General features: G+C 40.1%; 1 protein-coding gene across 1 annotated transcript in view; it reads right to left on the bottom strand.

Annotated features, from left to right (window-relative positions):
- PTGDR (prostaglandin D2 receptor) overlaps nt 1-24,991 on the bottom strand; it is a 60,407-nt gene that overhangs the window by 19,198 nt on the left and 16,218 nt on the right. The gene's annotated exons all lie outside the window — the stretch shown is intronic.

Genomic DNA, 24,991 nt, shown 5'->3' with positions numbered 1-24,991 from the left:
TGCACATATCTTTGAATTAGTATTTTTGTATCCTATGGATAAATATTTAGTAATGTGATTGCTGGATCATAGGGTAGTTCTATTTTTAACTTTTTGAGGAACCTCCGTACTGTTTCTCAGAGTGGCTGCACCAGTTTGCATGCCCATCAACAGTGAAGAGGGTTCCCCTTTCTCCGCATCCTCGCCAACAACTATTGTTTCCTGTCTTGTTAGTTTTAGTCATTCTGACTGGTGTGAGGTGATATCTCATTGTTTTGATTTGCATTTCCCCGATGATGAGTGATGTTGAGCATCTTTTCATGTGTCTGTTCGCCATCTGGATGTCTTCTTTGGCAAAATGTTCATGTCTTGTGCCCCTTTTTAATTGGATTATTTTTGGGGGGGGGTGTTGAGTTTTCTGAGTTCTTTGAACTCAAATTTCAGTTCTGTCATTAGGCAAGTTATCTTACTTCTATGCGTCTCAATTTCCTCATCTGTAATATGAGGATAATGATATGACTTACACCTTTAAAGGCTGTGGTTGAACTGAGGGCCTGGCCCATACAAAGCACTCAGCAGGTGTCAGCTGTTTTATAATTGAGCCAGGTCCTGAGAGATGCTAATATAGTCCTTGCCCTAAAGAAGCTTATAATCAGATAATAAATGAAAAGACTACCATTTTTAAGGGCTTCCTATATCCCCCAAACTGTTGAAGGCTTCATACACATTTCATTAATTTTTATAACAATTCTATAGGAAGGGTCACAGAGAGCCTTGTTTTAGGGAGGAGCAAACAGATGAGGCTAAATACTCAAAGTTGTAAATATAAGAAGTTCCTTTCATTACCTTCTATATGTTGGCTTTAGGAACTAACTTAAATGTCAAGTAAAAGGAAGTTATGTAGGGGCTCCTGGGTGGCTCTGTCAGTTAAGCGTTAAGCGTCTGATTTTGGCTCAGGTCATGATCTCGTGGTTTGTGGGTTCGAGCCCTGCATCCGGCTCTGTGCTGACAGCTCAGAGCCTGGAGCCTGCTTCAGATTCTGTGTCTCCATCTCTTTCTGTGCCTCCCCTGCTTGCACTCTCTCTCTCTCTCTCTCTCAAAAATAAAACATTAATAAAAAGGAAGTTATATAAACACATTAGGTGTATCTATTCAATGAAGTATTACACAACTATTTAAAAATATACCTCTGCAGTCATTGACATGGAAGGTGTCTACAATGGTTTATGAATGAGGAGACTAGTACAGTTAATTCTGTAAAAATAAACACTTAAACCAAGATATAGTGAACTTTTCATAGAAAAATAGGTTCCAGTGTTCTCCCCACTGTTATCTCTTTTATTTTATTTTATTTTTAAGTAATCTCTATGCCCAATGTAGGGCTTGAACTCATGACCCTGAGATCAGGCTGCGTGCTCTACCAACTGAGCCAGCCGGATGCCCCTCCACTGTTATCTGTTTCCACAAAGATTAAACTTCCTTATTCAAATTCAGTCCTATTAAAGGGTCAATGCTCAACTTAAGAATAATGTTATCACCTTAATAAATAATATTTAAAACCTATTATATCAGTTATTTATTTCTGTGTAACAAACCACTCCAAAATTTAATGGCTCAAAGCAGTCATTTTATTTTGTCACGATTTAGTGGGTCAGTAATGTTGGGCTAGATGGATTTAGGTGGTTCTTTGCTGGTCTGGTCTGCCATCATTCTCATGGCTAATGCCATCTGGTGGCTAGACCGGGGAGTGGCTGGTGTAGGAGGACCCGGCTTGCAGCCCTTATCTCATTTTCCTGCAGTCTAGCCTGAGCTGGCCCCTGTGGTGGCATGGTGTTCCAACAGGGAGCAGGAGGAAGCTGTGAAGCCCAGACTGGGAGGTTCACAGCATCATCTCACCATGTCCTATTAGTCCAAGTCCCAAGGCCAGCCTGGATTCAAGGGCTGGGAAGTAGACTCTATCTCCTGACTCCTGATGGGGGAATGTGTACACAGGAAGGAGGAATGACTGCAGCCATTTTGCAAACCATCAGCCACTTCTAGTATGAAATCTATACTAACTATAGCTACTATTTTAACATAATCGTTTTATGTTAAGATTAAAACAAATAGTGGGTGCCTGGGTGGCTCAATCGATTGAGGGTCCAACTCTTTCTTTTTTAAAAATTTTTATTTATTAACTTTGAAAGAGACAGAAAAATGAGCAGGTGGGGGAGGGGCAAAGAGACGGAGACAGAGAATCCCAAGCAGGCTCTGCACTGTCAGCCCAAAGCCCAACATGGGGCCTGAACGCATGAACTGTAAGATCAAGACCTAGGTTGAAACCAAGAGTCAGACACTTAACCAGCTGAGCCACTCAGGTGCCCCGAGGGTCCAACTTGGGATTTCAGCTCAGGTCATGATCTCACAGTCATGCAATGGAGGCCCGCATCAGGTTCCGCGCTGAGTGTGGAGCCTGCTTGGGATTCTCTCTCTGTCTCTGTCTCTGTCTCTGTCCTCTCTCCCCCCTTCTGCCCCTCCCTCACCTGTACTCTCTCTCGCTCTCTCTCCCTCGTCTGTCTCTCTAATATTAGAAACAATAAAAAATGAAACCGAAAGCATTACCCATAGAAAATTCTACTCCTTGACCATGCTATCATACTTTGAGTTCTGCCACTACTAGAAAGTAGTGTTAATTTGACATCATTTTAAAAAGAAGTGACAAATGAGTCATCTTATGCCCTGGAGCTCTGGACACTTCCATTTCTGATCCCTGCACCCAGTACCCAATACATAGTATCACAAACTATGAAATACCATCTCCCCACTCTCCCTTCTCCCTTGTTTCTACTTTTTCTTTTCTGCTGTCTTCTCACATCAAATCCAGAAGTAGGAGGGAGAAACTGACTCAAGAAGGATATAAGAGGAAAATGTGATTCATGGGACACCTGGGGGGCTCAGTTGGTTAAGCGCCAACTCTTGGTTTGGGCTCAGGTCATGATCTTAACGGTTTGTGAGTTCGAGCCCCATGTAGGGCTCTGTGCTGACAACTGCTTGGGGTTCTTTCTCTGCCCCTCCCCTGCTCACACTCTGTCTCTCAAATAAATAACCTTAAAAGAAAAGAAAATGTGATTCATTTTCATTATGTGGGGATATATTGACATATCCTGTGATTTGATATTAAATATTGTTGTCACAGGGGTTGTGTTCTGTTATAGCCATAACTGTTTTAAAGGAAAATTCATAAGATCACTGCTGACTTGTTTTCTTTTCCATAGCATTTATTGATTTCAGTATATCACATAATTTAGTTATCTATTGGGTTTTTCTTGTTAAGCACCTCCCTCTGATAGACTACCAGTTCCTAGGGAGGGAAGGGATCTTTGTCCCTTTACTTCACTGTTGTGTCCCAAGGATTAGAACTGTGCCTGGCATATAGTAAGCACTCAAAGATTATGTGTTGAATGAATAAAGAGGACCTGGTAGGCTGGACCAGTGCTGCTGAGAAGTCTAATGATGAATGCAGAGAAGCAGGAACTGACTTTTGCAGGAGGGTGACTCTGCTGAGAGCACTTTTAGTGGAGTTGTGGGGAGAAAAACCTGGCCTAAGGGGAGTGTGGGGGGAGGATGGGGAGAGAACCATAGGTGAGAAGGGGAACAGCAGTGAAGACAACATCTTGGATGAGTCTGGAGAGCTACGAGGGGTGCTGAGAAATTCAGTGGTAGCAGAGGGGTGATGGGGTCAAGAGAAGTCTTCTATCTGAAATGGGTGATACTATATAGATGGAAATCACACGTAGAGAGAGAGAAAAAGATGATACAAAAGAGAAAATCGGCGATTGCCAGCGAAACAGCTTAAGAATCTTGAGAGGAGCAGGATTTAGGATGCAAGCAGAGGCATGTCATAAAGGAGAGCAGGCACATTTCTTCCACTGAGGCTGGATGGAAGTCAGGGTGTGTGGACAGAGACGCAGGTACATCAGTGGAATCAGCTAGAAGGACAAGGAAGTTGTCCGAAAGAGAAGGATGAAGAAGTGTTGGCATTTTCAAGTGGAAATAATGTGTAATTACCTTCTAGTGCATTAACTGGGAAAGTGGTTGCTTATATTAGAATAGGCTGTGGTGACACTTGAAGTTTGTAAGGGCGGCATTCCATCCTCCCCATCCAACTGGTTTTGCAACCCATTGTTCTCCCTCAATGAATGGCATCATTACCCATGCAGTTGCTTAAGCCAGAAACCTGGGGTCATCTTTGCCTCTTCCCTCTCCATTGACCTCTATATGTAAATAATCACAAAGCCTGTTTGGACACTTTTCCGATCTGTCCCCTTCTATATCCACTTGCACTTTCTTACATCTGGTCATCTGCTTATCTGGTTAGACTGAAGGTTAGGAAGCTTCCTAACTGGTTTTCCAGGCCCTACTCCTGCTCACCTCGGTTCTGTTCTCCAAACTGTAGCCTGATTCCAAAGAGGAGATGTGATCATTACACTCCCCTACTCTGTGTCTTCTCACTGCCTCAGGTCAAAGTCTAAATTCTTCAGCTTGGTATATAAAACCCATCCTGCCCAGGCTCCTGCCCTCTCTATGAAGACAAAGACAATAGGAGAAGAGACAGCAGCAACACAATTTTTTAAATTATACAGATGGGGCACCTGGGTGGCTCAGTCGGTTGGGCATCTGACTTTGGCTCTGGTCATGATCTTGCGGTTCGGGCCCTGTGCTGACGGCTGGGAGCCTGGAGCCTGCTTGGGATTCTGTGTCTCCCTCTCTCTCTGATCCTCCCCTGCTTGCACTTTGTCTCTGTCTCAAAACTGAATAAACATTAAAAAAATTTTTTTAAATAAAAGGATACAGATAATGGCCAAAAACTTACTGATTTGGCAGGCCAGAGAGAAATATGTTATGATTATGAATTGTTAAGTGGGCAAAGGTAAAAAATTGTTTATATGAGTCAAAACACAGATATGTAATAAAGAATGTTGCCTAAATTAATGACAGATGGGGCACCTGGGTGACTCGGTTGAGAGTCTGACTTCACCTCAGGTCATGATCTCATGGTTCATGAGCTCAAGCCCCGCATTGGGCTCTGTGCTGACAGCTCAGAGCCTGGAGCCTCTTTGGATTCTGTGTCTCCCTCTCTCTCTGCCCCTCCCCTGCTCACACTCTGTCTCTCTCTCTCTCTCAAAAGTAAATAAACATTAAAAATAAGAATAATAAGTTAATTAATGACAGAGAAGAACATTGGCAAAAAATACTAAGCATAAAGTGAGGACTAGGATAGAGCCTAGAGGAAGTAATACCATCTGTAAAACTGAAGTTTAAAAAATATGTCAAAATAGGGAGCCCAGCCACTGCCCAAAGTTGCAACAATTGAACATGAAAGCGCATAATTATTTAGTGGATTTGATAAAATTCATGTGTTTATATGAAGATTTTAAAAAGAAAAGTCAAAAGAGAACTCATAAGTCATCATTTGAGAGGGCTTATACATTGCCTTCTTACTTTGACAACTGGTAACTAAAGATACTTAAGTAGTTATCCAACTTTTCCTGTAATAAATATATCTTTTGAGTAACCAAATAGCCCCAACTGATGAAGAAAAATTCTATTTCACAGAAGAATGCTAGCCAAGAATGTAGAAGGAATGATAAGATCAGAAAATCATCACTGTCCCCTTTATTAAAATTATTGATTTTGAAAAAGATGTTCAGTTGCTATGAAAACACTTAGGTGGGGGCACCTGTGTGGCTCAGTCAGTTAAGCTCCTGACTTCAGCTCAGGTTATGATCTCACGGTTCGTGAGTTCAAGCCCCGCATCAGGCTCTGTGCTGACAGCTTAGAACCTGGAACCATGCTTCTAATTCTGTGTCTCCCTCCCTCTCTCTTCCTCCCCCCCGCTCATTGCTCTGTTTCTCTCTCTCCTTCAAAAATAAATAAAAACATTTAAAAAAATTTAAGAAAACACTTAGGTGTATGATTGCTGGGAAACCAGACATTCGTATAAGGACAAAAGTAATACCACAGATGTCATTTTATTATTCCAAGGCGTACAAGGTATTAAATGTTCAATAAAGGGCTCAAACTCTTACCCTAACCCAGGGGATAGGGTAGCAACCAGTTCATATGTTATAATAATGTTCATGTGTAAAATATGTAATAACATATATTGATAATATATTTTCTCTGACATGATAAACTGCAGCATGAAGTACAATATCGATTAATATATTCTAGCTAAAATAAAAACTTGAATCCATTAGCTTTCAGATCAGGGCTTGAAGAACAAGTTGAATGGTGGGACAGCGTGGCAAGCAGACAAACTCAGAGAGGGGACAACTGACTGGGTCTCTTCAACAAGTAAGAGTCATCGAAAGAAAAGATAGGGACTGTGCTAGATTCAGAGACTTAAGGGACACAATGACCAGATGCAAGCACGGTCCCCAGTCGGGCCCTCATTTGGACAAATGAACTATAAAAGTCATTTGGGAGCAAACTGTGCAATTTGAATCTGGAGTAGGTGTTAGACAAGATGAAAATGTGGCTGATATGGAAAGTTGGGAAACCTTAAGTAAAATAAGCAGGATAGCAAAACAGTCAGCAGATAACAGTCTCATTTGGTCATACACACACACACACACACACACACACACACACACCAATCTGGAAGACCATAGACTGAGGCGTTAATAATGGTAATTCTTGGTGTGTAGGAAATGGTGTTATCTTAGTTTTGCTTCTGTTTTGGGGAGATAACCTTCTATGATGTAAATATCCTTTTATTATTATTATTATTATTATTATTATTAGGAGGCTGAAAGGGCAAAGAAGATGGGTGAGGGGGTGCCTGTGGGCAGGTGGCGAGGCACAGCACCTCCATTTTGGTAACAGGTCCACAGCTGGGATAGAAGTCTAGGATCGTGGCCTTTTATTTCATCTATCCACACCGCATTCAACAAAGGGAATAAGAATCATGAGCAAGCTATCCCCAAATAGAAGAGTTTTACAGGCCATTTCTCCCTCTAGATTCCATGAGAAGGAGTCCTATCTGCCGCTCCTCTGTCTGGGGGCCTGGAGAGCTACTAGGTTTTGTCATGTTACCTGAGGAGGATTTTCACCTCCTCAGAAAAGTTCTCCAGCTCCTACCACCCCCATCTTCTGATGCCTTTGTGTTGTCTAGGTATAGGAAGGCTCTTCATTTTGTTCTTGGTTCCAAATAGCTTTGAGGCAAAACTGGGTTATAAGATATTATGCATCTTTTTTTAAAATTTTTTTTTAATGTTTATTATTTTTGAGAGAGAGAGAGAGGCAGAGAGCGAGCAGGGGAGGGGCAGAGAGAGAAGGCAGACACGGAATATGAAGCAGGCTTCAGGATCTGAGCTGTCAGCACAGAGCCCAACATGGGGCTCGAACCCACAAACCTTGAGATCATGACCTGAGCTGAAGTCAGACGCTCAACAGATTGAGCCACCCAGGCGTCCCGAGAGATTGTGCATCTTAATTAGGATTTTTGCAATTTATTTATTTATTTACTTTTTAAAAGTTTATTTATTTATTTGAGAGAGAGAATTCATGAGCAGGGGAGGGCAGAGAGAGGGGGAGAGTGAGAGAATCCCAAGCAGGCTCTATAGTGTCTGTGAGGAGCCTGATAAGGGGCTTGAATGCATGAACTGTGAGGTCATGACCTGAGCCAAACCAAGAGTCAGACACTTAACTGACTGAGCCACCCAGATGCCCCAGGATTTCTGAAATTTAAAATCCAACAAACAGACGAGAAAGTATAGAATGAACTCAGAGCTACAGAGCCAGATGTAACCTGAGGAGTGTCCAAAGCTAAACCCAGCTCCTTGCAACTGGCATAGCAGGAGAGACATTTCAGGTCCCAAAGTGGACCCTAGATCAGACCTTACCTGCCTAGATAGACCACTAGTCAAATTAACCACCCATCAAAGCCCCAAATTCTCTCCTTTTCTTGGTGCTCTGTGGAGCCCAGTCTTACCAGGATACCAAAAATAAAAACAAAAAGCAAAACCATTAAATGAGCTGACAGAATTACTTTTTTGGAATAAAAAATATTCCAGGCAATAGTTCTTAGATTATAATTCTCTGTCAGTAATATTAGGGCTTTGAGAATAGTTTGCATCCTTGATTTTTCTCCCTTTACCATCTTCCTCTCCATTGGGAACTGCCACTCAACAAGATTCTGTACACTATGCAAGAAAGCCTTTGCCATGTAAAAGCAGCACTAATAACAGAAAATAAATGTTTCATAGCTAGAGAGTGCCTTCTGTATATCCCTAACATTACAGAAAACACCTAGATTATCTTTGAAGTCCTTTGAGCTCTAAAATTCTGGACTATTGTAACCTAGGCAAGGATGGTTATAATGTATTTTAAGTACTTGTGCCCCCTCTAGAGGAGCAATATAAAAAAACAGGTCAGTCAGCGTTTGTCAAGGGGTTTGAAATTAAATTCTGGTGTCATTTAAAAGAGAAAGAACCATGGGGCGCCTGGGTGGCGCAGTCGGTTAAGCGTCCGACTTCAGCCAGGTCACGATCTCACGGTCCGTGAGTTTGAGCCCCGCGTCAGGCTCTGGGCTGACGGCTCGGAGCCTGGAGCCTGTTTCCGATTCTGTGTCTCCCTCTCTCTCTGCCCCTCCCCCGTTCATGCTCTGTCTCTCTCTGTCCCAAAATAAATAAAAAACGTTGAAAAAAAAATTAAAAAAAAAATAAAAGAGAAAGAACCCATTTGGAAATAGGCAGGAAAACCTAGTTTCAATTAACTATAATTTTCAAATTATAAAAGTCGTAATTTTCCATAATCATACCACTTTTTAAAAAAATTTTAGAGAGAGAGAGAGAGAGAGAGAGAGCACGAGTGCCAAGGAGAGGGGCAGAGGGACAGAGACAGAAAGAGAGAGGGAAAGAGAGAATTCCAAGCAGGCTCCACACTGTCAGCACAGAGGCTGATGTGGGATGTGGAGTTTGATCCGACAAACCCTGGGATCATGACTGAAGCCGAAATCAAGAGTCAGATGCTCAGCCAATGGAGCCACCCAGGTGCCCCAATAAACAGGCCACTTTAATGTAAATCCAATTTCCAACTGAAATATGTCCTTCCAATTTGTCTGCTACACCATACACATAAAATGTTGCATCCTGTTTTTCTCTCTTACTCTATTTTTTATGTAGCACCGGTGTAATCACCACCCCCTATGAGTAAATCCCAATCATTCCTCCCATTGCTGGACAGCTAGGTTGTTTCCATTATTCCATAACAACTACACATAACTTCTTTATGCACGTAGCATTTCCATGTTTGCGATTCTGTTCTAGGACTGACTCTCAGAGGTGAAATCACGGAATCAAACGATATGATCTTTTTTGAAATGACGGTACATATTTCCACATCGCTTCCTAAGAGGACTGTGCCAATTTGTATATTATCAGCAATATATGAAAATACCAATTCCAGGAAACACTCTCAGCCCTGGGTACTCCTGTTATTGAAATGTTTTCATAATTTAGTAGACCAAAAAATGTTATCTCATTGTTTTGATTTGCATTGCTTTGACTTTTGGTGAGGTTGAGCATTTTTCCAAGCTTAAGAGTTTTATTTCCTCTTTTGAGAATTCTCTGTTCACATTCTTTAAGCATTTGTCTTTTGACGACTTCATGTTTTCTCACTCCATGAGCTCTTACTGTTATGACTACTATCACTGCCTCCAGTAACTGTAGCTATCATTTGTTGAGCAACCATAATACTGCAAATATTGTGCTAGCCATTTTACATATATTTTTAACCCTTGTCACACCCTGCAAGGAAGAAGGAAGTCGAGTCTCAGAAAAGCTAAATAGCTTACCCAAGCCCACCTGACCTTGGACAGGTTACTTTCTACTACAGCTTCTGACTCATGTCAAGATAGATCTTCATTTTATAACAAAGATATTATCCTTTTACAGTATTTTCCCCAGGCTTGTCAGCACTTTTATTTTAGTTCCTTTTTGGATATACAGAAGTAGCATCGAATACTGTAAATGGTAAGTCCTTTACAAAGCCACACTTATCTTGGCTTTAATTAGGTAGTACATAATGGCCATTTAAAGTGACAAAAAGAATTCTACTCCTGAAACCGATCTTGCACTGTATATTAGCTAAAATTTAAATAAATAATTTAAAAAAGATAAAGTGATAGTGTTTAAAGACAGGACATGTTGGATTTCTTTAAAAATAAATTAGGGCCTAGTTTCAAATTGTTAAACATTTACGTATCATATATTGACTAATCTTTCTCTTCCTCATTGCCTTATGATGCATTCTTTGTCATTCATATAGTAAGATCTATATTTGGACCTGTTTTGCTGATCTAGCTTATACTTTGTACAAATATCACATTGTTTTGATTACCATATCTTTGTAAGATGATTAAAACACAACTAACATTCCCACAACTTTTTTTTTCCCCAGAATTTTCTTCCCTTTTTATTTTCCAAGTAAACTTTAGGATCGTTTATCAATGTAGGCAAAAAATATTTTCTTTTAAAGAAGGAACTCAAGCAGTAGAGATTTTGATTGGGGTTACATTAAACCCACAAATTAATTCAGACACAGTTATTTTCATATCCAGTTTTCCTGACCAGGAATAAATATCTGGTTACTTTTCCAAGTCTTACTTTATATTTTTAATATAATTTGTATTTTCTTCTTCAGGCATCACCACATACCTTGTTAAAGTTATTCCCAGGCATTATGTGTGTTTTAGTTGCCATTGCAAACAGGACCTTTTTTGGGGGTTTGTCTGTTTTTATACAGGTTGCTGCTGGTATTATTAAAATGTTATTGATTTTTACTTATTTTTACTAAGCTACATTTATAAACCCTTATTCATTTATTGGTTTACCAGATGATTCTTTCATATTTTCTAGAAATACAATAATATCAAGTAAGAATGATGTTTTTCTTATAAAGTTTTGTGTAGAGAAGACTTAATATAGCAGGTCTGAGACAGCTTTCTTGGAAAGGCCAGCTTGCAAAGATGGTGTGTAGTTGGATCTGGGAACTTGGACTTGGGGAGAGTTCCCACCATTCCCTAAGTGATAAGAGTCACTTACCGTGCATAGGCCGTACAAACAGAATGCTTTCCTTCTAGGGGTCTGACATTTTGGTATGTTCCAGGCAGAGGCTGCCTACGTGACCAACCCCCAATAAAATGCCTGGACATGAGTCCCTAATGAGCGTGTCTGGAGGACAACATTTCACAGGTATTGTCACAATTCTTTGCTGGAGGAATTAAGTACTTTTATGTGACTCCATTGCAAGGGACTCTAGGAAGGGGGTACCTGATTATCTCTGGACTTCACTCCACATGCTTTCTCCCATTGCTGATGTTGCTTTGTGTCGTTTCGCTGTAACAAATCATAGCCAAGACCTCAACTATATTTTGAGTCTTGTGAGTCCTTGTAGTGAATCCTCAAAACTGAGGGTGGTCTTAGAGACTCCGGATACAATCTGTAATACTTATCTCTTCTGTGTAGTGTTTCTGTTGAGTCTAGGAATCAGTATAAACAGGCCTGCTCTGCCTGCCTCAGATGGAGAGAGGTCTGGACCCTCCTGATTTCATCTCCAGCTGCTCTTCTCAAGTGCCTTCTCCCTCTCAACCTCCCCCTGCCCCCCCCCACCCCGCCCCAGCCGGGGGCTCTGACAGTGAGACTTGGAAAGTGATGGCTGCAGGTAGCTGCCTACGATTGCAAATTTGTGTCAGGGTCATATCTCCTTTATCTTTAATTTTGTGTTGTGCTGTTTCCCCAGTTAATTAGTTAAGTCTTTCTTATCCCTCTCCCCACTGCCAAAGAATCAGTTTTTTAGTTTACTTACATACATTTTTTCATCCTTTATTTATCTTTATCATTTTTAACCTCATTTTGCTTAGGGTCTATGTTCTTTTTATAAAATTTCAAATAATGTAATCCCTTTCTTTTTTTTTTAAATATTAAAAGTATGTGTTGGGGTGCCTGGGTGGCACATTTGGTTAAGCATGCGCTTCTTGATCTCAGCTCAGGTCATGATCTCATGGTTCATGGGTTCAAGCCCCACATTGGGTGTCTGCACTGACAGTGCAGATCCTGCTTGGGATTCTCTCTCGCTCTTTGTCCCTCCCTCCTCTCAAAATAACTAAATAAACATTTTTAAAAAAGTATTTTTTGCTACAGATTTACCTCTAAAATACAGAATCGATTACATCTCATATATATATATATATATTTTTTTTTACATTAATTGATTTGTTTTAAATATTTACTAACCTCTTTTAGTTATCTTATTTAAGAGATTTTCACTGTTTCCATAATTGTTTGATAGCCTGAAAACTTAAAAGATGTCTTATTTTGGATAACGTATTAGGCTAGACTCTTCAGACTAACCCTCCAGTTGAAAATAACTAAAAAATGTGCAAAGATTTCAAAAGTCTGGAAAGCATGAAAAAGATAAGATAGTCATGCTTTATCAGGCCAAAATCTAAATGAAAATGGAGATTTAGAGGGAAAAGCAGAACACTGATGTTGTTTTTGCCTCTGAGGACCTCTGCCAACTAAAGAAAGTTGGTTTTTATTTTTTATGGGCTTTCAGGGCCCACAAGTTCAGAAATTCAAATTTAGATTCTGGCAAAGATGGAGAGTGTAATAAGAAACCTTCCCCCATAACGCTAGGATCTCAAACGGCTATTTCCTTAGGTTAGGAATGAACCAGAAGTAAACCTAGGTTTTCCCTGTCTAATCCCCACCCCCAGGAGACTGTAAGAAAAATAAAATCCTTTGATGCTGAACAGTACAGAGGGAGTAAAGAAAAGAAAATCCTATCCTAGGGAACTTATAACCACATGCTGGTAGTGATTGTGTTTGTACCCCAATTCACCTCATCCAAATGGTCTAAAAAAGCCCTATGCCCTGAATTGGTTTAAAGTAATCCTGGACTGACCCCGGGTGCCTCGCAAATGCAGTTCCTCTCTGGAGGAAGGCACTGCCATATTAGGTGTCAGAGAATCTCAGAAATAAGAGCACTTAGCATAACATCAAACTCGCAGGGAAATGAGGAACCAGAAACACACCTACAATGGCTTCAGGTATCCTTCATTATCTAGCTTCTCATTTTGAATTCTAGGAACCAGATAGATTTGGATTTACTAGAATTTCCACACTATACAAAATTTTGCCACACTCAAGCCAAAGCACAAAACTCAGAACTTAAAAGATTCAGATGATGAAATTCTCAAAAATCAATAAGCAGGGGCGCCTGGGTGGCTCAGTCGGTTAGGCATCCGACTTCAGCTCAGGTCATGATCTCGCGGTCCGTGAATTCGAGCCCCACGTCAGGCTCTGTACTGACCGCTCAGAGCCTGGAGCTTGTTTCGGATTCTGTGTCTCCCTCTCTCTCTGACCCTCCCCCATTCATGCTCTGTCTCTCTCTGTCTCAAAAATAAACGTTAAAAAAAAATTAAAAAAAAATCAATAAGCAAAAGGCAGATAACCTTTTACAAATGGGAAAAGATTTGAACAGATCCTTTACAAAGGGATAGCCAAAGGCCAACAAACATATGAAAAGGTGCATATCAGGAAAATGCAAATTAAAACCACAATATGATACAGTTATGTAATTCCAGAACGGCTAAATTGAAATAGACAATATGAAGTGCTGACGAACGTGTGACTTGACCAGAATGTTCAAATACTGTTGTAGAAGTATAAATAGATACACTCCATTTTGGAAGACTGCTTGGCAGTATTTACTAAGGATAAAACCTTATGACCTGGCAATTACGTTCACAGTTATATCCTTAACAGAAATGCGTGCATATGTTCCCCAAAGATGTGTGTACCAGAATGTTTATCATCATCTGTAATAGCCCAATTAGAAACAACTCAAATGTCCATCTAAAACAGAATGAATTAATCTATTGTAGTAAATTCATACTTGGAGCACTACACACTGTAACGATGAGGACAAACAAAACTATCTGAACAATGTGGATGGATTTCATAAGCATAATGGTGAGTGAAAAATGCCAAGTATACACTGATTCTATTTATATGAAGTTCAAAAGTAGAGAAAGTTAATACAATATATGATATTAGAAGTCAAGAAAGTGGTTACTCACTACGGGTCTAGTTAGTAGCTAAAAAAAGGATTTTTGAGGGCCTGAGATTCTTTTTCTTTTCTATTTTTTTGATCAGCAAATGTTAAGTTAATTTTATTACTTATTTCTGCAACTTGGGGCCATAAATAATACAATGATATACACAGTTTGGCCATCCCGTATTTGAGGAGATTTTTGGAAACACTTATATTTTGGGCCCATAATTTCAGCCTTTAACACACCCCAGAATCCAAAGAATTAGCATTATCATTTGACTATACTCTCTTATGTATCCTATATAGGTTTTCTTTCCATCTTTATGGATCTACTGAAATCAAAGAATCCAAAAATGCTTGTCACTTGAATAAGAGGAAGTGGATTACTCTCTGCCCATGGTATAAAATGTTACAGCAACTGTTCTGAAGATGCAGGGCCCTGTAGGAAATCAAGACTCACCAGCCCCCCCTTTGCCAGCACTGCGTGATTGATGCTACTCTCCCCCATACATAATCATTAATGAAAGCGTGCTTTGCGCTGGTCTCCTTTGTAAATAGAACCAAATTACAGCACATACTCTCTGAAAGCGTCATTGCTTCCCTACAAATGCCACTCCAGATTCAGCACGGACTACCCTTCATGGACATCTGCCTTCCCAAGGGAAGAATAAAAGCCAAGTTTCTCAAACTCTGGGGCGCATTTCTGTCACAGGAATAAAAGACACAGAACAGGAAATATGGTCCACGAATGGTATTGTCAGTGTGTTGTATGGCGACAGAGGGTAACCACACTGGTGGTGAACACAGCATAAGGTATAAAGAAGATTGGGGCGCCTGGGTGGCTCAGCCGGTTGGGTGTCCGACTTCAGCTCAGGTCACGATCTCACGGTCTGTGAGTTCGAGCCCCGCGTCGGGCTCTGTGCTGACAGCTCAGAGCCTGGAGCCTGTTTCGGATTCTGTGTCTCCCTCTCTCTGCCCCTCCCCTATTCATGCTCTGTCTCTCTCTGTCTCAAAAATAAATAAACGTTGGGGCGCCTGGGTGGCTCAGTCGGTTAAGCATCCGACTTTGCTCAGGTCATGATCTCATGGTCCGTGGGTTTGAGCCCCGTGTCGGGCTCTGGGCTGACAGCTCAGAGCCTGGAGCCTGTTTCGGATTCTGTGTCTCCCTCTTTCTCTGACCCTCCCCTATTCATGCTCTCTCTCTCTCTCTCTCTCTGTCTCAAAAATAAATAAATGTTAAAAAATAAATAAATAAATAAATAAATAAATAAACGTTAAAAAAATTTAAAAAAAAGGAGATAAATCGCTGCTGTACACCTGAAACTAATATAACATTGTGCTTCAACTATAATCTAATTGAAAAAAAAATCCCTGGACAGGTTGTTAAGACACAGGTTCTCAGAATCTACCACTACAAGTTCGGATTCAGTAGTTCTGGGATCTGGCCCCCAAATTTGCATTTCTTTCTTTTCTTTTTTTTTAAATTCCAGTCAGTTAACATACAGGGTAATATAAGTTTCAGCTGTACAATTTAGTGATTCAACACTTCCATACAGCAAGGATCTGAGAGTCTGATGGTATTCTGTTTCTGGGTCTGAGAGCTGGTTACTTAGGTGTGTTTACTTTGTAAAAATTCATTCCCTCCTCTACTCATAGTCTGCACACTTCTCTGTATGTGTATTATACTTTAATAAAAGTTAAAACCTTGATAAGGAATTAAGGAGGAAACCTAAGTAAATTGGGAGATAAACCAATTTAGTCAATAGATCCAGCCAGTACAATCTTGATTAAAAAAAACAACAACAGTTTTTTTTTGTTTTTTGTTTTTGGTGGAACTTGGCAAGCTTATTTAAAAGTTTATATGGAGGGGCACCTGGGTGGCTCAGCTGGTTAAGCATCTGACTCTTGGTTTCAGCTCGGGTCATGATCTTGCAGTTTGTGAGTTCAAGCCCCTCCAGGCTCCATGTTGATAGCACAGATTCTCTCTCTCCCTCTCTCTCTGCCCCTCCTGTCTTGCTCGCTCTCTCAAAATAAATAAATAAACTTAAAAAAAAAATTTTATGGAAACACAAAGAAGTAAGGTTAACATAACAGGGCCCACTTCAAAAAGAACCAGGTGGGGGTGCCTGGCTGGCTCAGTTGGTTGAGCATCTGACTTCGGTTCAGATCATGATCTCACGGTTGGTGAGTTTGAGCCCTCCATCGGGCTCTGCGCTAACAGCTCAAAGCCTGGAACTTGCTTCCGATTCTGTGTCTCCCTCTCTGCCCTTCTCCCGCTTGTGCTCTCAAAAAAAAAAAAAAAAAAAAAAAAAGCAAACAAAAAAACCCACCAAAAACTAGGTGGGAGGACTGAATGTACCAGGTATGATAAAACTACTAAGTAACTAAGACAACAGGCCAATGTAATAGTACAGAGACTACAAGTGGGCATACAAATCTGGAAATGTGCTATGTGACAGTGATGACATTTAATATCAATGAGGAGAGAGCACTTTTCAGTAAAAAGTTCATTTGGAGACAACTGCGTTATTTACATGGTAAAAATACAAAATTAGTTATCTGCATCATACCATGCACAAAATAAATTACAGATTGATTAAAATCCAAGAGTAAAGGACAAAACTATAAAGCTTATGTAAAATAAGACAGAAAAATCTTTCCATAGAAAGATACATAACACAGAAAAACGATTCCAGGTTAGGAAAAAAAATTCTCAAATAAGACATTAAAATCTTAACCATGAAATAAAAGCTTAGTATACTAGATTCAAATAAAATGAAAACTTCTATTCACTAAGAGGTGCCTGGGTGGCTCAGTCTGTTAAGCTTCCGACTTCAGCTCAGGTCACGATCTCATGGTTCGTGGGTTCAAGCCCCACATCAGGCTCTGTGCTGACAGCTCAGAGCCTGGAGCCTGCTTTGGATCCTGTGTGTCTCTCTCTGCCCCTCTCCTGGTTGCATTGTCTGTCTGTCTCTCTCTAAAAAATATATAAACATTAAAAAAAAATTTTTTAAGTCAGCATAAAGAGACTGAAAGAGGGATTATAGAAGGGAAGATTTTTGCAACACACAGAACTGACAAAGCGGTCAGACATCTTCAAATCAATAAGACAGACATTTTATAAAAAAAAATCTAGGCAAAAAACTTGAATAAAAGTTTTAGAAGAGAACTTCCAAAGAACCAATAAATGTATGAAAATGTGTCCATCATTATTATCAAGAAGGAAAACATGTTGAAACCTCAATGAGATACCATTTACAAACTCACCAGACTGGCTAAAACCTATCAAGTCCAAATTTACAAGTATAGCAATGGAAGCTACCAAACAATGCTGCTGGTGGTGTGAGTTGGAAAACAATTTTACAATATAGCAAAATCAAAGATGCACATACCCTGTAACCCTGCCATCCCACTCCTAGGTATGTGCCAACGCAATGTATCCAACACAATACATGATAGGAATAGTCAAAGCGGTACTATTTGTAATAGATAAATCCGGAAACCCAAAAGTTCACTAACAACATATGATACAGTCATACGATAGAATACTATTTGGCCACAAAAATGTATGAATTGCACATACACATACAGCAAAGCTGAATCTCAAACAGAATATATAGTGGGTGCTGTCCAGATCCCCTATCCCAGGCCAGAGCTCTATCCCTCAGCTCCTGTATTGGTTGCTAATAGCTTGCAGTTGGCCCCTGCTCTGGACAATCATCCTTGGCCAAAAGGGTATCCCCAGTACACCCTGGCCGAAGACATTTTATGACATGCTGTCCCAAGTATCCCAGCGGGACCAACACTCTGGCCCTTTCCATCCTCCAGAGCTCCCTTGGGGATCAGGCTGAAGCTGACACCTCGTCCTTGCTTAGCTCCTCTCCCTGTCCTGCTTCCTTCACTACCTTTCTCCTGAGCGCACGAGCTCCACAAATCACATACACCTGAATCCCCGTCCTCACCTCTGCACCTGAGACATATTGCTAAGCTAGAGAGAAAGATGCAAAAGGGTACATGTATTATGATACACACATAGGTGCTAAAATAAAGAAAAGCCAAAACATGGTCATCTCCAAAGGCAGAATAATGTTTACTTTTGGAGCCGGGATCAGGGAAAGGCACACAGGGGGCTTCTGGTACCAGCAATGTTCTATTTCTTGACCTGCATGGTGTCTCCATGGATATTCATTTTATAATTATTATTTAAATTGTATGTGCATGTTTATGCACCATTTAGCATGTATCATATGCAAAAGAAGAAACACTTCCAAGTAAAGAGGTTTTTTTTTTTTGTTGCAACTTAAAACGTACCAGAGAAGGGCTCATTAATTTCTCCTTTCTTACGTTTGTTGAGATTTTCCTTATACCTAATATATCAAGGCTTGTAGCTATACCATGTATCACATTTATCTGTAAAATATGCTATGGATTTTTATGTAATTGGATATCCATTAATTTAACAGTAATGACTGTATGAGTTATCTATGCTGAAAAAAATTACTCCCAAATTTAGCAGCTTAAAAAAACAAAAAAAAACCACTTTTTCTCACGGTTTCCGTGGGTCAGGAATCCGGGTATGGCATAGCTGGGTCCTCTGGGTCTCTCACGAGGCTGTAGTCAAGGTGTTTCTGCGGCTGTAACTACCTCAAGGCTGGACTCCAAAGGCTCCACTTCTAGCAATGCTCACGTGATTGCAGGATTCACTTCCTTGTGGGCTAGTGCGCTGAGGGCGTCAGCAACTTGCTGGCTGTTGGCTGGGTGACCTCCCTCAGTTTTTTGCCTTGTGAGCCTCTCACAGTATAGCAGCTGGCTTCCATTAGAGCAAACAAGCAAGGCAGAAGCCAGTCTTTTTTGTCACCTAATCCAGAGTGTAACATCCCAGATGTTTTTCGCTGTATTCTATTCATTAGAAGCAAGTTTTTAGGTCCAGCTCATACTTGAGGGGAAGAGATTACACAAAAGCATATACACCAAGACAGGGATCACTGGCAGCTCTATCAGAAGCTGCCATTCCAATGATATAAATCACCAGTTGGCTTGTCCCCTGTTGCTTTGGAGAATCGCCAACCATTATTCAACAAAAAAAATCCTGACTGATACTCATCCTGGATCACAGTATACAGAATTCTGCCCAGTATACAGATCACAAAGCAGCTAAATTACAAACTAACATCTAACCATCAGAGACTCTTTAAAAAAACTCTTTTTAATGTTTATTTTATTTTTGAGGGAGAGAGAGCGCGAGTGAGCACTAGTGGGGCAGGGGCAGAGACACAGAGTCTGAAGCAGGCTCCAGGCTCTGAGCTGTAGCACAGAGCCTGACACAGGGCTCCAACTCACAGACTGCGAGATCACGACCTGAGCCGAAGTCGGACACTTAACCGACTGAGTCACCCAGGCGCCCCTGGAGATTCTATTCCCTAGGACTGAGTTTAGCCCTCATGTTTGAAACACTGTTCATTTTCTCTGCCCACAACACTGCTTTACATAAGGCATGTCTCTTCCACAGTCACACAAGCTTCTTGTTGAGCCTGTTTTAGTGGCTCTGGAGAACCAATTTTTATCTTTCTTAAGGTGCCTTTAAGACCCCAAAAGTGAATTTTAAGTCTGTATCAGAGTCGATGCTTAAAAACAGACCAACCTAAATATACTCTTCCTAATGAATATAAATCCGAGTTTTGAGTTATGTGGCACCAGAAATATAGATATATTTAAACAAATGTCTTTTTGTCTATTTGATCTACCTTTGATGGGGGGGAAGGCATGAAAATCATCCATGCCAAAAAATTACTCCAAAAAATTAGTGATTTTTTCATTTCTCATGTTTCCAGTGCTTTTTTCTTTGTATTTTTATTGTCATATTATTTTATCAGAATAAGTCCAGGCTGTAAGGTATTCACTACTGATTGTAATTTACAGCCCCAAGTAGACTTTTTAACCACTTAACCATTTAAAACTTTTATTGCCTTAAATTCTATTTTGCCTGATATTACTTTCATTCACATTTTAAAGATATATTTTTGGTCCCATTTTAGCTTTTTGGGGTCATTTTATTTTGGATTAGTAAATCACTGATTGCACTTTTTTAAATTTAGAATTCCCTGGATGGGCTTTATTTTTATTTTTTTTCCATTTTTTTAAAAATTTAAATCCAAGTTAGTTAACATATAGTATAATAATTATTTCAGGAATAGAATTTAGTGATTCATCACTTACATAGAACACCCAGTACTCATCCCAGTAAGTGCTCTCCTTAATGCCCATCACCCATTTAGCCCATCCCCCCCCAACACCTCCAGCAACCCTCAGTTTGTTCTCTGCATTTAAGAATCTTTTATGGTTTGTTTCCCTCTCTGTTTGTATCTTATTTTTGCTTCCCTTCCCCTATGTTCATCTGTTTTGTTTCTTAAATTCCACATGAGTGAAATCTTACGATATCTTTCTCTGACTTACGATAATCTTTATCTGATGATATCTTTTTCACTTAGCATAATACCCTCCAGTTCCACCCATGTTGTTGCAAATGGCAAGATTTCATTCTTTTTCATTGCTGAATAATATTCCATTGTATATATTCCACATCTTCTTTATCCATTCACCAGACAGTGGACAGTTGGGTTCTTTCCATACTTTGGCTATTGTCGATAGTGCTGCTATAAACATTGGCGTGCATGTGCCCCTTCTAATCAAATTTTCATATCCATTGGATAAACTGGGTGGGCTTTCAATTGGAAGAAATTAAAGAAGTCCTTCCAAATTCACCATGAATTATTTAATGTTGCATGGCACTTACTGTTTTCATATCCTATTTTGTACTGATAAGAAATTGATGTTGGCAAGCTACCAATGTCATTGTTTACCTAGTGTCAATACAATGTGCCACTAGACTAATCTTAAACATCAATTGTCTTTGATTTGGGACTTGATGAGTTCAAATCTATGCCATAAACCGCAGCACTTAGTAACATTTGCACTACGTTGTATTATTTTTAACTTCTAATTTGTCCTATGTTTTCAATTGGATTCTAAGAACTTCTTATGAATTAAGAATCAGTAGAAGGCCCTCTAAGGTGACTTAAAATACACATTCTTATCAGATTGGACTTGACTATGCTTTATTCTCATTGGTTTTAGCAATTCAGTAGCAAAAAGAAAAAAAAAATCAAGTTTATTTCCTACTCTCCCTATATTTGACCATGCTCTGTAACCAGAGCATGATGGATTCTGAATCCGTTCATTGCAAAAATTTTTAAGACTGGACTGACTCCAAGTACATACAGATTTAAAAGTTGTCTGAAAGAGTCAATCTTCACGTAGTGGATATCGGGTGAGACCTGTGATTTGTTTCAACAAATTAGAGAGTTGTGCAAAGGCAGGGACAGCAAACCCTAATTACTTTACCACACTTTATCTGTGAGCTCAGCTTTGCTCCACCCGCAGGCAGTACTGGAAATAGCCACATTGGCAAATCCAGCCTCACTCATGAGAGGAATTAAGAGATGGGCAGGAAACACTCTACTCCAGTGAGGCAAAATTGTTTTTACAATTTTAACATTGCCTAATAAACTTTTTACATTGTTAATTTAATTTAAATTAAAGAAATTTTTGTAACGTTTATTGATTTTTGAGAGAGAGAGAGAGAGAGAGAGAGAGAGGGAGAGAGAGAGAGAGAGAAGGAGACAGAGCACAAGATGTGGAGGGGCACGGAGAGAGAAGGAGACACAGGATCCGAAGTAGGTTCAGGCTCTGAGCTGTCAGCACAGAGCCCAACGTGGGGCTTGAACTCATGAACTGTGAGATCATGACCTGAGCTGAAGTCACACGCCCAACCAACTGAGCCACCCAGGTGTCCCATACGTTGTTAATTTTATTAATTACAGCTTGCTATTCCCTGGATAAAACTGAAACGCATTAATTTCCACAATCTGAGACAGTAGGAAAATATGGAGCAAAAATATTTTTTCCTGCATTTATTATTTTCATCTTTGCATGGCCTAAGAGAAAAATTCTTGTATGCTGGAATGAGAACATTCCTCTCAGATATAGAGGACTCTTTGATCAAGTTACAGCAGCCTCTTATTGAATATTACTTATGTTTTTGGGAAATCATGGGAGAGAGCACCTTTTATTCAACACATATTTATAGCCCTTCTATAGTACATGTTAGTTATTAGGGGAAAAAAGAGAAAAATAGGAAAATATCTAGTCCTCACATCTTTTAAAACCTAGGAGAGAAGATAGAGTATGATGTATTTTTTAAAATATTCAAAAAGTATAAATTACAAAACTTTAAAAATAGTTATACATATTTTACTGGAGATTTCTATTCTATGGAGAGCTAAAAAATATCTTTAAATCCCAAATGAAAGCCCACCTTTACATATAATCTCTGATAACATTTCTGTGAATGAATGCCCTTTAGTTGGTTTTCTTTCACAACAGAACAACTCACAGCCTTAGCCCCAAGGTGCACCTGCAGGAGGTTAAGAAGCAGCATATCTAAGGGAGTACCTCTATCTCTCTGGGGCCAAAGGCTCATCAACGCCATCAGTAGTGAGCATTGGAAAGGGTATGTGATGGCTGCCTGCATGTAAATGTTCTAACAGCCTTAAGAACATTACAGATAAAATGGAGTCAAGTGTGAGGGATGACCCACAACGGAAAAGATCTGAGAATCAGAGGTAGGAGAAACATCATGGAGTCTTCTGCATATTTTGTCTTCCCCCCCACCCCCCTTACCTTGTTGCCTGGAGCAGTAGTTCTCAAACTTGACCACCCATGAGAATCACCCAAAGAGCATGTTAAAGCATAGTTTGTTGGGGCCCACCCCAAGAGACTCTGATTCAGTAAGTGTGAGGTGGGGCTGGACAAGTACGGGGTGGTACTGATGCTCCGCTCCAGGGCCATGCTTTGACAAGCACTGGCCTGGAGCACGGAGACCTTCAGTTAAATGAGCAAGCTGGCTGTGTGGCTAGGGAGTGTCTGAAGTCATCCAAGTGCTTATTATTTGTGGGATTCCTCCTCTCTCCCCTAAAGTTTCAAGAACACCTGGCCCAGTCAGCCTCTGACTGATTATTGGAACTAAATTAACAGTCCTAATAGGTGGCCTTTTATTAACTTGGCTGGGTAGTATGTAATTAAAATCCACAGGTAGCTCAGAAACTTTGTTGGAATCAGTAGCTGCAATCCTCTGTCCAGATAAACTGGGGATGTAATAAGAAGGGGTGAGGGGGAATTTTTTCAGAATTGTCCCCTTTCCTAACTTGCCCTTGAGTATCCTGAAACTAAGAAGCAGAAAATGGCCCGATACACCACTGAAAGCAAAACAAAAGGCATGACTGAATCATAAGTTGTAATCCTTCCTGTCAGCTCTACCTATGAAAGAGCTGTGTGATTCATCTTGAGTTCAGTGCTCCCTCCTTGGCAACAGGACACTCCCGGGCCTGCACATACACCGTCTTTGTCCCCCTCCAAGTAGAAAGATCATAAAAAGCCCGTTCCTCTGAGCTGATGCAGCCCACAGCCAGGTGAGCAGGCCCAGGGCTGTATTTCAGACCCATCCACTTAGCCAGCGCTCTGGTGGAGTGCACAGACTGTACAACCGCCTAGGGCCCCAGCCTCCCTCTCTCACACCATCTGGTGCCCCATCTGTCCCATCCACAGTGCATGGCACCAGCATGATTTTCCTCATATTCTACTCTGTTTGCACACTGGCTTCAAGGTCTCCAACCCTCCACCACTGCACCCAACACTCTATATGATTTAAAACCTGCCTCTCTTTTCAGCTTTTTTGCCACCTTTGCTCACAATTCCCAAGCTTCTGCCAAATGGAGCTACAAACTAAGCCTGGACATGCCACACTCCTTTACTGTGTGGCTTTGCACATACTATTCCTTTAGACTAGAAAGCTCTTCCAAGGCACCTGGGTGGCTCAGTTGGTTAAATGTCTGACTTGATTTCAGCTCAAGTCATGATCTGGTGTTTCACGAGTTCACAAAACTGTGAAACTGTGATGTTAGCACAGAGCCCACTTGGGATTCCCTGTCTCCCCCTCCATCTGCCCCTCCCCCCACTTGCACTCAGGAGAGTGTCTCTCTCTCTCAAAAATAAATATTAAAAAAAAATAGGAAGCTTTTCCTTCATGCCTATTCCCCATGTTTGCTTGGTCAATTTCTAGTTATTTTTGTAAAAAAATAATTTTATGTAAAAGAAACATGGCCTTATTTTAAAACTTGGAAAATGCAAAGAATTATGGGGAAAAGTCCATATTAAAAGGTTAACTGTGGTTCACACTTCTCATTCTTTATTTTTTCAAACTATTTTCTATGCACGTATATTTATGGGTCATACCTAAAAATCTGTATCATGCTTTTTTCATCTAATATTACATTGTAAGATTCCTTCTGAACTTCTATGAATTATTTGAAAACATCTTTTTTTATGACTGTGTAATTCTCATGTTTGTGTGTGTGTATACAATTGATCCTTGAACACAAGGAGCTGGAGCTATAGTCAAAAACTTGTGTGTAACTTTTGACTCCCCCAGAACTTAACTACCAATAGCCTACTGTTGACTGGAAGCCTTACAGATAACATAAACAGTCAATTAACACATACTTTGTATGTTATATGTGTTACATACTGTATTCTTACAATAATAACTTTTTCTTAAATTTATTTTGTATTTCTAGTCTACACAGTTTAACTGTGAGGTTTTTTTCAAGTTATTGCAAACATCCAAAAATTTTTTCCAATATATTTGTTGAGAAGAAAACCCCACAAATAAGTGAACCCGCATAGTTCAAACCTGTGTCGTTCAAAGGTGAACTCTCTAGTATATCTGAAGAGTTTGTTTAACCCTTGTTTTGGTCTTTAGATGGTTTCCTTTTCATTTTTTTCCAATTGTAAATAA

The sequence above is a fragment of the Lynx canadensis genome, chromosome B3, assembly GCF_007474595.2.
Source record: "Lynx canadensis isolate LIC74 chromosome B3, mLynCan4.pri.v2, whole genome shotgun sequence".
NCBI lineage: Eukaryota > Metazoa > Chordata > Mammalia > Carnivora > Felidae > Lynx > Lynx canadensis.
Note: the sequence above shows the minus strand (reverse complement) of the source record. Positions and strands in the feature narration are given on the sequence as shown.